Source organism: Heptranchias perlo, chromosome 18, assembly GCF_035084215.1.
Source record: "Heptranchias perlo isolate sHepPer1 chromosome 18, sHepPer1.hap1, whole genome shotgun sequence".
Lineage (NCBI taxonomy): Eukaryota > Metazoa > Chordata > Chondrichthyes > Hexanchiformes > Hexanchidae > Heptranchias > Heptranchias perlo.
This window is the reverse complement of record NC_090342.1, coordinates 14,898,103-14,910,796: the sequence shown is the minus strand read 5'-3', so window position 1 is coordinate 14,910,796 and position 12,694 is coordinate 14,898,103. Positions and strand designations below refer to the sequence as shown.

The following is a 12,694-nucleotide window of genomic DNA, read 5'->3' as shown; positions in this document are numbered from 1 at the left end:
GGAAAGAGAAGTGGAGCAGGGCTTACAAACTGTGAATGGTCAGTCTTTCTGTCAATCATAAACGTTTCCAGAATTCACAACAGAAAACATAACTTTCCAGAGATAAGGGTCCCAAAGTATTTCCTTTCAATAAAAACCTGCTAACAAACCGGTTTACATTATCAGGTTATTATACTGTTTTTCTTTACCTCAACCAATTCCAGGATTCACCACTCAATTGCAAATTATTGGTGTTTTGCTCACCCACTAGGCCTGTATATGTTTAAATTGGAAATGTAAACAATAGATTATCTACAAGGGGGTAAAATTCAACATTGGCGGAGACACAAAACAGATGGTAGCAGATCAACTGCCCGTTAGCACCCTGACCAATTTTGCTTTTCAATGAAGTCATATACAAAACAATGTTTAACAAAAGAAAAGGGTCAGTCACATAATGCTAGATCCTTCTGACCTGCAGCCTGAAATGTACAAGCATTTTCCAATCTTCATAGTTCCCTCACGTTTGTGTCTGACTATGCTGCTGTGAAGCACTTTGAGATGTTTTCCCACCTTAAAAAATACATACATTTTTTTAAAACTTTGTGGCTTTAAAGGGACACAGCTCCACCTTAGCAGCAAAATATTACATTGTGGTACAGGGTGTGACACTCCTGTCCAGATAATACTGGCTCTCTGTCTTTTTGTCAATTATGATTGCGAAGGTTGATTAAGAGGCTGTAGACATACAGAATCCAGTATCGTCTGTCGTTGGGGAAGTTTCTCTATACATTGCAAATGACTATACACCTTTATCTCTTTTTTTTTGGCAGTGTGATACTTCAAGTGTAATGGCACTGTTTTATAAGGATAGGAACATGGTGCCATGTAAAACACAATGTATTATTCAGCTGCTAAAGTGTCTTTCCAAGGCTACAAAGTCTAATTGCTGGTAAGTAAACACTGGATTCTCACAGTGGTCAATTAAGAGACTGTTGTTAAGTAAATAAGGGGTCGGCCATTTCAGACTGAGATGAGGAGGAATTTCTTCACTCAGAGGGTTGTGAATCTTTGGAATTCTCTATCCCAAAGGGCTGTGGTTGCTGAGTCATTGAGTAATTGAAGGCTGAGATAGATAGATTTTTGGACTCTAGGGCAATCAAGGGATATGGGGATCGGGTGGGAAAGTGGAGTAGAGGTCGAAGATCAGCCATAATTTTATTGAATGGTGGAGCAGATTCGAGGGGCTGTATGGCCTACTCCTGCTCCTATTTCTTATGTTCTTAAACACTGGAACACTGGGTGAGTTCATACAGATGTCAATTAAGAGACTACAGACTGTTGTATTTTGTAATCCTGGAGAGTTCCTTTGTACTTTTCTTTGAAGAGTGACACAGAATGTCAAGTGTCACACTTTAAGTGTAACAGGAATGTGCACTAGAAGTAGCATTTTTATATATGGAACCATACCCAAGCAAAAGTGCTTAAAGAGAATAGGAGGGGAGAAAAATTGGCAAAAATATATAAGTTTTGCTTCATTAAGCAAAATAATCAGAGTATTTTAACACTGTGACATTCCACATAACTTTATGCAAAGCATCTGACATTTTTATTAATACATCCTATTTTACGGATGCATCTAACAAATTTCCTGAACACTTCAAAATACATCACAAATGAATCTCCTCTCAACTCATAATACCATCACCTAATACAGTAACAGTCTTATCACACCACAAGTCCCCATTTGTCCTGTATAGTTCTGTGACTAAGATCACAGATAGGTGTCCTGCTCCAAGGCCTCTGTCACTCTTACTCTGAATCATAGAATCTTACAGCACAGAAGGAGGCCAACTGGCCCATTGCGCCTGTGCTGATTCTTTGGAAGAGCTATCTAATTAGTCCCACTCACACGCTCTTCCCCCACAGCCCTGGAGTTGGTTTCATAAGCTATGCAAGTGATGCAGATTCCCTCCTCCACTACCTTCAAGAAGATTCCTCCTGGGGAATTGGTACAGTGTACATTTTTGAACCTCATGTCAGCACTCCTAAGTCAGGTATAGCACATGCTAGATTCAAACAACCACAACAACTTGCATTTATATAGCGCCTTTAATATAGTAAAACATCCCAGTCGCTTCACAGGAGCGAGATCAAATAAAATTTGACACCAAGCCACATAAGGAGATATTAGGTCAAGGGTCCAAAAGCTTGGTCGAACAGATAAATTTTAAGGAGCGTTGTAAAGGAGGAGAGAGAGAGAAAGGCGGAGAGGTTTAGGGAGGAAATTCCAGAGCTTAGGGCCCAGGCAGCTGATAGCATAGCCGCCAATGATGGAGCAATTAAAATCGGGGATGCACAAGAGGCAAGAATTGGAGGAGCGCAGAGATCTCAGAGGGTTGCAGGAGGTTACAGAGATAGGGAGGGGCAAGACCATGGAGGGATTTGAAAACAAGGATGAGAATTTTAAAAGGCACTCCTGGTCCGGGAGCCATTGTAGGTCAAAACTCAGGGCAAAATTTGCCCTATACTATCCCAACATGTTGTACCCTACCTTCTGAAGAATATTTTCTACTGCACCAGTAAATACATTTTCATCCCCACACCAGCCATTCCCGTAAAATAATCAATTTATTGTAAAATGATGGTAAGAATTGCGATGTTGCATTACAGATAACGGAGCAAATTTGAAACCAGGTCCCAGAGGTGAAACACCAATGTTCTAACTCATTGTAATGGAATGAAGCAATTTTGCATTAGTTGGCTCTCATGGACAGCCAGAAAGCCACAAATTTAATCCAAGTTTGCAGGTAGAAATTTAAAAATCAAACATTAACTTCTCTGTGCAGTGCTGGGGAACTTACAAGCCAATACCTGTAGCTTTTAAAAGTACAGACTTTTGTTATATTTTGGTATAGCATGGCTGGAAAGCTACAAGGACAAACTCCTTCCTCTCACCACCATCCTCATCCCTAGCAAAGGCCACATAACCTAGTGACACATTCTGAAGATACTATTCCTTTGAATCATTCGCCCAGCCCCTAAAAACGACATAAACCTCATGCTCTTTAATCAAAAGTATGCTGTATTTTTTTTTAAACCCTAAACTTCTCATCCGCCTCTCCTGGATGTGTCTACTCTCACTTGGACACAGTTCCACGTACTCCAATAGCCCACTGCACCCTCCTGGGAATACAGCAGGCTATTGGACTTTGGATCATCTTCTCAACCTACAAGTTTTTTCCTGTAGGGTCACTCAATAGTGATCAGTAACAGGAAACCTGATAGATTTTTCCCCTTCCCTAGCACGTCAACTACTGCTTCAGGGGAGATCAGCTAAAGTAATCAACTTTTGTTGGACAAGGGGAAAAATGTCAGTGGGAGGGGAGCATGAAGGCAAGAAAATCGATTTTTGAATGTATTTCATCATATCACAATTCTTTTTGGCCAAGACACCAGGAGAACTCCCTGCTCTTCTTTGAATAGTGTCACAGGATCTTTTACGTCCAACTGAGAGGGCAGATGGGGCCTCAGTTTAACATCTCATCTGAAAGACGGCACCTCTGACAGTGCAGCCCTCCCTCAGTACTGCATTAGAGTGTCAGACTAGAATATGTGCCGAGGTCTCTGGAGTGGGGCTTGAACCCACAACGCTCGGACTCCGAGGCGACAGTGTTACCACAGAGCAAAAGCTGATCCAAGGCTGGTAAGCTACTTTGTGAGCACAGTGAAAGATATTGACTTTAAGATGATTTTTTTCCCCTCCTCAAAAACTATGTGAGCCTCTGAAAATTCCTTCTGGCAATAAAATACATGGAATAGAAAGTGAGAATTTAAAAAAAGATCATATTATTTATGTAGCATTTTATATTTATGAATTACAGACTATTTCTAGATAAATTTGCAGTAATTACATCACAGTTGTTAATCTTTTAGTATGAGCAGCTCACAGTGTACAATTAACATCCACACTGACAACTATTACAAGAAAATTGAAAAAAAGGAATATTACGCTATAAAAAGATACCAAACTGATGAGTTATAAAACCCAAGTTTCCACACGCAGTTTATTGTTTGCTATCTTTAATTAGATTACAGCTTTTATAATGATGATAAGAAATAGCAGAAGTAGGCCATCTGGCCCCTTGAGCCATATCGATCATGGCTGATCATCTATCTCAACTCCACTTTCCCGCCCCATCCCCAAATCCCCTGATTCCCTTAGTATCCAAAATTTTATCAATCTCAGTCTTGAATGTACTCAACAACCTCTGGGGTAGAGCACTCCAAATCATTCCTAATATTCCTATGCATCCACTATCCTACATATAACACAAATCTCATCATGAAATAGGTCCTGTATTACTATGATAAACAGTAATATCTGAGGAGAGCGCAGAATGTTGAAACTCCAAAGCACTATGTCAGTGATAGCATATGGGTTTGCATCTGTGATTTCTCATGGCATGGCAAAGTCCCAATCTTAATCGTGGCAGCAAGACCAAACAGAAAGAACAGGCATCCACACAGGAATGAAGGAAAAAAATCAGAGACCCAGTCACCAGGAATACTCTCACACATCAGCTATAGACTGGGATTGCTGGAGGTCTCTAACATGTCTTACCATATTAGAAAGGGCCTGGCACAGAAAGACTAGAGAAAATAGCCATTTCTAACTAACAAAAATTCATTGATCTGTCATAAATGCTCATTAATTTCTTCTTTCAACTTTTGCCAATTTTATTCTTCCTGATTTGTATCGGTGTTTTTCTCCTTTCTAATTGGTTATTTTTACTTGCTTTACCAACACCCCACCAAAAATAAAATCCCCGATCACACTGCGGAGCGGAGGCTTTGGTCTTGCCAATGTTAACCTGAAGAAAGTTTTGGCTCATCTACGACTTGACATCAGCCAACAGAGTAGTAGTTGTGGAGGATGGCGGTGGAGAAGAAAAACTGGGTATTCGGTGTAAACATGGAAGCTGACTGTGCTCATGGGTAACTTTGCAAAGGATAGCATTTGGACAAGGAATAGGAGAGGGCCAAGGATAGAACCTTGAGGTATGCCATATCTGACTGAATGTCATGCAGGAGATGCGTTGGCAACATTGGGACACAAAGCAGTAAAACAGTGAGACGCTGCTGTCATGTAGAAGAGACAACAGAGGAGGGTGAAGTGGTCAGCCACTTGAAAGCTGTGGAGAGGTCAAGCAAGATAAGGAGGGAAAATGCGACATAGTCACAGTCCCAGAGGATCTCACTGGTGACTGACCAGTGCTATCTCAGTGGTACAAGCAGGACAGAAACTAAACTGAACTGAAGGGATATGAACATGCTCTCCTGGCCGGCCTCCCATCTTCCACCCTCCATAAACGTAAGCTAATCCAAAACTCAGCTGCCCATACCCTAACTCGCACCAACTTCCACTCACCCATCACCCCTGTGTTTGCATTGCACCAACGCCTCTATTTTAAAATTTTCACTCTCGTGTTCAAATCCCTCCACAGACTCATCCCTCCCTATCTCTGTAATCTCCCCCAACCCTACAACTCTTCGAGAACTCTGCATTCACCCAATCTGGTCTCTTGTGCATCCCCCACTTCCTTAGCTCCACTATTGGCGGCCGTGTCTTTAGCCGTCTCAGCTAAAGTTCTGGAATTCCCTCCCTAAACCTCTCTGCTTCTACATCTCTCTCTCCTCCTTTAAGATGCTCCTTAAAACCTACCTCTTTGACCAAGCTTTTTGTTACTCATCTCCTCTTTTCACTCAGTGTCAACTTTGTCTGATAACACTCACGTGAAGCAGCTTGGGACATTCTATTACGTTAAAGGTGTTATATGATGTTCTTGTAGTGAGCAAGTTGAGCAGCCGCAATCTAACTGCACCAACGCAGCTCCCTCCTACACACTATCTAGGTTCGAACATTAGAATAGTTACTTGGGTGAGCTATAAGAGAGCTTCCAGCACCCATGGAACTGTAACCCCCCTCCCCAGGGAATGGTGATTTGCAAGGCAACTGTAGCTTTGACCATCTCCATTCTCCTGGTAATTAGCAGTAAATGAGAGCAGGTGAAAGTTGCTGTGAAATTTTAAAAGATGATATCCTGACAACATGAAGAAAGTTATGCTGTACAGCATTCAACATACTCTGAAGCGCTACTGAACACTGGTAAGTTACGCAGTTTTAGGCAAGCTATATACAACCAACCTATGCAAAGTGGCAATACATACCAGAATGCAACCGGACAGTGAAACTTTGGAAATACCAGATAGTGAGTATTTTGACCATACTATATCATTCTGAAAATTTAACATCCATTTACTTTGGGTTTATTAGCAGCTGATAGAAGTTTGTTTCAAGTTGTGTCTAAGATTAGAAGTTACATTGACAAAATATCATCACACGTACCAAAGTGGAGATCAGCCACTTCCTCACAATTCTTTTTACAAGCCAGTGTTACAAGCATTTCTGCCAAGAAACTATTACCAGAAATTTAGGTATTCTGTATAATGTTGAAAATTCAACTGATCGAGGCCAGAGCCTACCTCCACTTTTAGATATTCTAACAAAAAGAAAATCAGTCCCAAGCAATAAAATAACCAGCATCACACAATATAAAAACATGTAACAAAGCTGAACGTCTCTAACAAAGTACATCATTCACAGACAATTTCTGGAGACGTACAGCAGTTAACCAATTTCTAAATGTTGCAATTTCCAAATCTGCACATTAAAAAGCTTTAGATTTCAAAAGCAACTTACGACTCTCACATTTTGGGGATAGTTTCCATACCTGGCACATAAAAGTCCAAAAAACAACTGCATGATTTCTAGTCTTCAAAATTATATAATAAAAGACAGTGGAATCTGAGAAACATAAAATATGCACATGCTCAATTTAATGCAGGAAATCCTGCCATTAAACAAAAGAAGAAAACATTGGTGGATTAGCTTACCCAGAACAGATTTTTTACGAAGTATCTCGTATAAAATTCAAGTCATTCTACGAGCCAAGGAGCAACAACTCATGACAACTGCTGTGTTCAAAAAGCTTGTATCTGGTAAAAATGAGGCTTACTGCATACCGCTTATCGCATTAACTATAACCATAGAGATGATGCAAATGTTTATTATGGTCACACTACCAAAAATACAGTTAATTATTGACAGAGCTACTGTGATAGAAATTCAAATTTCTGCCAACATTAATACAGTTTAAGAGAAGAAAGTAGTCCCCAAAAAAGATAAGTTTCAAAACAGATCACTCAAATGTTCTGGTCTGTTTTTCTACAATAAAACAAAAATAATCAGAGTGAATATTTAACAACAGGACAGCATAGGCCTTTGTTAAACCTGCACTGGACTGGCTCATCTCCAGTGTGTGCCTGCATCTTTCTCCAAACACACTGATTAGCAAAACTCAAGACACTCTTGCCTAAACAGTAATCAGCAGCTAGTCTATGTGTCTTTTAAAAAAACTATAACGCGAAGACAGAATTTCCCACACAAAATGGAAACCCAGAACTGACATTTCAGGTTAAAATTATCTATATTTAAATAAAATACATTCCCTGGACTCTGGGAAGACTCTGCGAGCAAAGACCCAGCCCCTCTCTAATGTTGACAGTTCTGATAGGAATTTTGCTTTTTTTCTGCCTACTACACTTTGCCACTGATATTCGCAATTTTCATCTTTAAAAAGAACTTTTTTTCTCTTTAAAATGGTGCTTTCAGAATTATATGCTTATCAGTTTATAAACAAAAAGTACATATGCTCCCTGGTTTCTTTCATTCATTCTGTCAACACTTGGCAATGAGCTCCAACATAAACATGGAAGCTTTATTTCACAAACACTAACGTATTACACAAGTAAGTCAAGAAAAAAACCTAAAATAATCAAGTGTTTACACATTCTGCTCCAGACACTGAGCTCAGCACCGGACACTCCGAGAGTTGGGAGTTATGGAGTCAGTGGTGGGGTAACAGTGAGAGTGAAAGAGCCGCAGAGCCTGAGGCGCTCGGGCTTCAGTTTGCTGATTCCCCCCCGCTCGGGTTCCTGGTGGCGGGGCTGGGAGAGGGGCTCGGGTTAGGGCCGGGACTGGGGGGGGGCTCGGGTTAGGGCCGGGACTGGGGGGGGGCTCGGGTTAGGGCCGGGACTGGGGGGGGGCTCGGGTTAGGGCCGGGACTGGGGGGGGCCTCGGGTTAGGGCCGGGACTGGGGGGGGCCTCGGGTTAGGGCCGGGACTGGGGGGGGGCTCGGGTTAGGGCCGGGACTGGGGGGGGGCTCGGGTTAGGGCCGGGACTGGGGGGGGGGCTCGGGTTAGGGCCGGGACTGGGAGGGGGCTCGGGTTAGGGCCGGGACTGGGAGGGGGGGGGGGGGCTCGGGTTAGGGCCGGGACTGGGAGGGGGGGGGGGCTCGGGTTAGGGCCGGGACTGGGAGGGGTGGGGCTCGGGTCAGGGCCGGGACTGGGGGGGGGGGGGGGGCTCGGGTTAGGGCCGGGACTGGGGGGGGGCTCGGGTTAGGGCCGGGACTGGGGGGGGGCTCGGGTTAGGGCCGGGACTGGGGGGGGGCTCGGGTTAGGGCTGGGACTGGGGGGGGGCTCGGGTTAGGGCCGGGACTGGGGGGGGGCTCGGGTTAGGGCTGGGACTGGGGGGGGCTCGGGTTAGGGCCGGGACTGGGAGGGGTGGGGTGGGGGGGAGGGGTGGGGGGGGGGGCTCGGGTTAGGGCCGGGACTGGGGGGGCTCGGGTCAGGGCCGGGACTGGGGGGGGGGGGGGGGGGCTCGGGTTAGGGCCGGGACTGGGGGGGGGGGGGCTCGGGTTAGGGCCGGGACTGGGGGGGGGGGGGGCTCGGGTTAGGGCCGGGACTGGGGGGGGCTCGGGTTAGGGCTGGGACTGGGGGGGCTCGGGTTAGGGCCGGGACTGGGAGGGGTGGGGGGGGGCTCGGGTTAGGGCCGGGACTGGGGGGGGTGGGGGGCTTGGGTCAGGGCCGGGACTGGGGGTGGGGGGGTGGCTCGGGTTAGGGCCGGGACTGGGGGGGGTGGGGGGGGCTCGGGTTAGGGCCGGGACTGGGGGGGGGCTCGGGCTCAGCCCTCCTCTCTTCTCCTCCTCTCCCTCCAGGCATCCAAACCCCCTCCGCGATTCTTCGATCCGCTATTTACAAACACGCAGGCTCCTCCCTCCGGTACTCACATTACTGCCCCGGACAGCAGACCACGGCCCGGGCCGTGAAGCGAAGGGATCCCCGTCAATTCCTGGCAGTTCGGGCTCCGATTCTGACCCAGCGGCTCCGCTTCCAATAACAGCTCAGGCCTCACAGGGAACGCATTCCCCAGGCAACCGCTTCCGGGTCACAGAGCAGAGGAGCGTCACCGGTGCAGCGAGGGGCAGGGAAGGAGAGAGAGAGAGAGAGGCACCAGTGCATGAAGGAGAGAGAGGGGCACCAGTGCAGCAATGGGGCAAAGAAGGAGAGAGGCACCGGTGCAGCAAGGTGCGGGAAAGTGGAGAGAGAGAGGCACCAGTGCAGCTAGGGCAGAGAAGGAGAGAGAGGCACCAGTGCAGCGAGGGGCAGGGAAGGAGGGAGAGGCACCGGTGCAGCAAGGTGCGGGAAAGGGGAGAGAGAGAGAGGCACCAGTGCAGCTAGGGCAGAGAAGGAAAGAGAGGCACCAGCGCAGCGAGGGGCAGGGAAGGAGGGAGAGGCACCAGTGCAGCGAGCAGCAGGGAAGGAGAGAGAGGGGCACCAGTGCAGCAATGGGGCAAAGAAGGAGCGAGAGAGGCACCAGTGCAGCAAGGGGGCAAAGAAGGAGAGAGAGGGGGCACCGGTGCAGCAAGGTGCAGGGAAGGGGAGAGAGAGAGGCACCAGTGCAGCAAGGGAGCAAAGAAGGAGAGAGAGGCACCGGTGCAGCAAGGTGCAGGGAAGGGGAGAGAGAGAGGCACCAGTGCAGCTAGGGCAGAGGAGAAAGAGAGGCACCAGTGCAGCGAGGGGCAGGGAAGGAAAGAGGCACCAGCGCAGCGAGGGGCAGGGAAGGAGGGAGAGGCACCAGTGCAGCGAGCAGCAGGGAAGGAGAGAGAGAGGCACCAGAGCAGCGAGCGGCAGGGAAGGAGAGAGAGCAGCACCAGTGCAGCGAGGGGGCAGGGAAGTAGAGAGAGAGGCACCAGTGCAGCAAGGGGGTAGGGAAGGAGAGAGAGGCACCAGTGCAGCAAGGGGATAGGGAAGGAGAGAGAGAGGCAGCAGTGCAGCAAGGGGATAGGGAAGGAGAGAGAGAGGCACCAGTGCAGCAATGGGGTAGGGAAGAAGAGAGGGGCACCAGTGCAGCAAGTGGGTAGGGAAGGAGAGAGAGGCACCAGTGCAGCAAGGGCCAGGGAAGGAGAGAGAGGCACCAGTGCAGCAAGGGGCAGGGAAGGAGAGAGCGAGGCACCAGTGCAACAAGGGCAGGGAAGGAGAGAGAGGCACCAGTGCAGCAAGGGGGTAGGGAAGGAGATATGGGCACCAGTGCAGCAAGGGGGTAGGGAAGGAGAGAGAGGCACCAGTGCAGCAAGGGGTAGGGAAGGAGAGAGAGAGGCACCAGTGCAGCAAGGGGTTATGGAAGGAGAGAGAGGCACCAGTGCAGCAATGGGCAGGGAAGGAGAGAGATGCACCAATGCAGCAAGCGGCAGGGAAGGAGAGATGGGCACCAGTGCAGCAAGGGAAGGAGAGAGAGGGGCACCAGTGCAGCGTGGGGCAGGGAAGGAGAGAGAGGGGCACCAGTGCAGCGAGGGGCAGGGAAGTAGATGGAGAGATGCACCAGTGCAGCAAGGGCAGGGAAGGAGAGAGTGACGCACCAGTGCAGCAAGGGCACGGAAGGAGAGGGGCACCAATGCAGCAAGCGGCAGGGAAGGGGAGAGAGGCACCAGTGCAGCGAGGGGCAGGGAAGGAAAGAGAGGCACCAGCGCAGCGAGGGGCAGGGAAGGAGAGAGAGAGGCACCGGTGCAGCAAGGTGCAGGGAAGGGGAGAGAGAGAGGCACCAGTGCAGCTAGGGCAGAGAAGGAGAGAGAGGCACCAGTGCAGCGAGGGGCAGGGAAGGAAAGAGAGGCACCAGCGCAGCGAGCAGCAGGGAAGGAGAGAGAGGCACCAGTGCAGCGAGCAGCAGGGAAGGAGAGAGACAAGCACCAGTGCAGCGAGCGGCAGGGAAGGAGAGATAGGCACCGGTGCAGGGAAGGAGAGGGAGAGAGGCACCAGTGCAGCGAGGGGGCAGGGAAGGAGAGGGAGAGAGGCACCAGTGCAGCAAGGGCAGGGAAGGAGAGAGAGAGGCACCAATGCAGCAAGCGGCAGGGAAGGAGAGAGAGAGGTACCAGTGCAGCATGGGGCAGGGAAGGAGAGAGGGGCACCACTGGAGCAAGGGAAGGGAAGGAGAGAGAGATGCACCAGTGCAGTGAGCGGCAGGGAAGGAGAGAGAGAGGCACCAGTGCAGCGAGGGGCAGAGAAGGAGAGACAGAGGCACCAGAGCAGCAAGGGGCAGGAGAGAGAAAGGCACCAGTGCAGCAAGGGGTAGGGAATGAGAGAGAGGCACCAGTGCAGCAAGAGGCAGGGAAGGAGAGAGAGAGGCACCAGTGCAGCGAGGGGGCAGGGAAGGAGAGAGAGAGAGGCACCAGTGCAGCGAGGGGGCAGGGAAGGAGAGGGAGAGGCACAAGTGCAGTGAGGGGCAGGAGAGAGAAATACACTGGTGCAGCAAGGGGCAGGGAAGGAGAGAGGCAGCAGTGCAGCAAGGCCAGGGAAGGAGAGAGAGGCACCAGTGCAGCAAGGGGTAGGGAAGGAGAGAGAGAGGCACCAGTGCAGCGAGGGAGCAGGGAAGGAGAGAGAGGCACCAGAGCAGCGAGGGGCAGGAGAGAGAAAGGCACCGGTGCAGCAAGGGGCAGGGAAGGAGAGAGAGAGGCACCAGTGCAGCGAGGGGGCAGGGAAGGAGAAGTACTAGTGCAGCGAGGGACAGGGAGAAGCAACAGTGCAGTGAGGGGCAGGGGAGCAGGAGAGGCAGCAGTGCAGTGCGGGGCAGGGGATGGAGAGAGGCAGCAGTGCAGTGAGGGGCAGTGGAGGGAGTGTGGCAGTAATGCAGTGAGGGGCGGGGAAAGAGGCACCGGTGCAGTGAGGGGCAGGGAGAGAGAGGGAGGGAGGCACCAGTGCAGTGAGGGGTGGGGATAGAGGCATCAGTGCAGTGAGGGGCAGAGAAAGAGAGGCACCTGTGCAGTGAGGGGTGGGGAGAGAGAGAGGCACCGGTGCAGTGAGGGGCATGAAAGGAGAGAGAGAGAGGCACCCGTGCAGCGAAGGAGAGAGAGAGACACTGGAGCAGCAAGGTGCAGGGAAGGGGCGAGAGAGGCACCAGTGCAGCGAACGAGCAGGGAAGGAGAAAGAGGCACCAGTGCAGCGAGCGGCAGGGAAGGAGAGAGAGAAGCACCAGTGCAGCGAGGGGCAGGGGAGAGAGAGGCAGCAGCGCAGTGCGGGGGAGGGAGAAAGGCAGCAGTGTGGGGCAGGGGAGGGAGAGAGGCAGTAATGCAGTGAGGGGTGGGGAGAGAGAGAGGCATCAGTGCAGTGAGGGACAGAGAGAGAGAGGCACCTGTGCAGTGAGGGGTGGGGAGAGAGGGAGGCACCAGTACAGGGAGTGGCACCATTGCAGTAAGGGGCAAGGGAGAGAGGGACACCAGTGCAGTGAGGGGCAGGGAGAGAGGCACCAGTGCAGTGAGGG

The 12,694-nt window shown here is 50.0% G+C and overlaps 1 protein-coding gene across 1 annotated transcript in view; it reads right to left on the bottom strand.

Moving 5' to 3' along the window:
* Positions 1-9,306, bottom strand: part of frs2a (fibroblast growth factor receptor substrate 2a) — a 74,896-nt gene extending 65,590 nt beyond the window's left edge. Inside the window, exon 1 of the mRNA XM_067999427.1 lies at positions 9,171-9,306. The gene's annotated coding sequence lies outside the window, so the exon portion shown is untranslated. The remainder of the gene's footprint in view (positions 1-9,170) is intronic.
* Between the last annotated feature and the right edge of the window lie 3,388 nt (positions 9,307-12,694).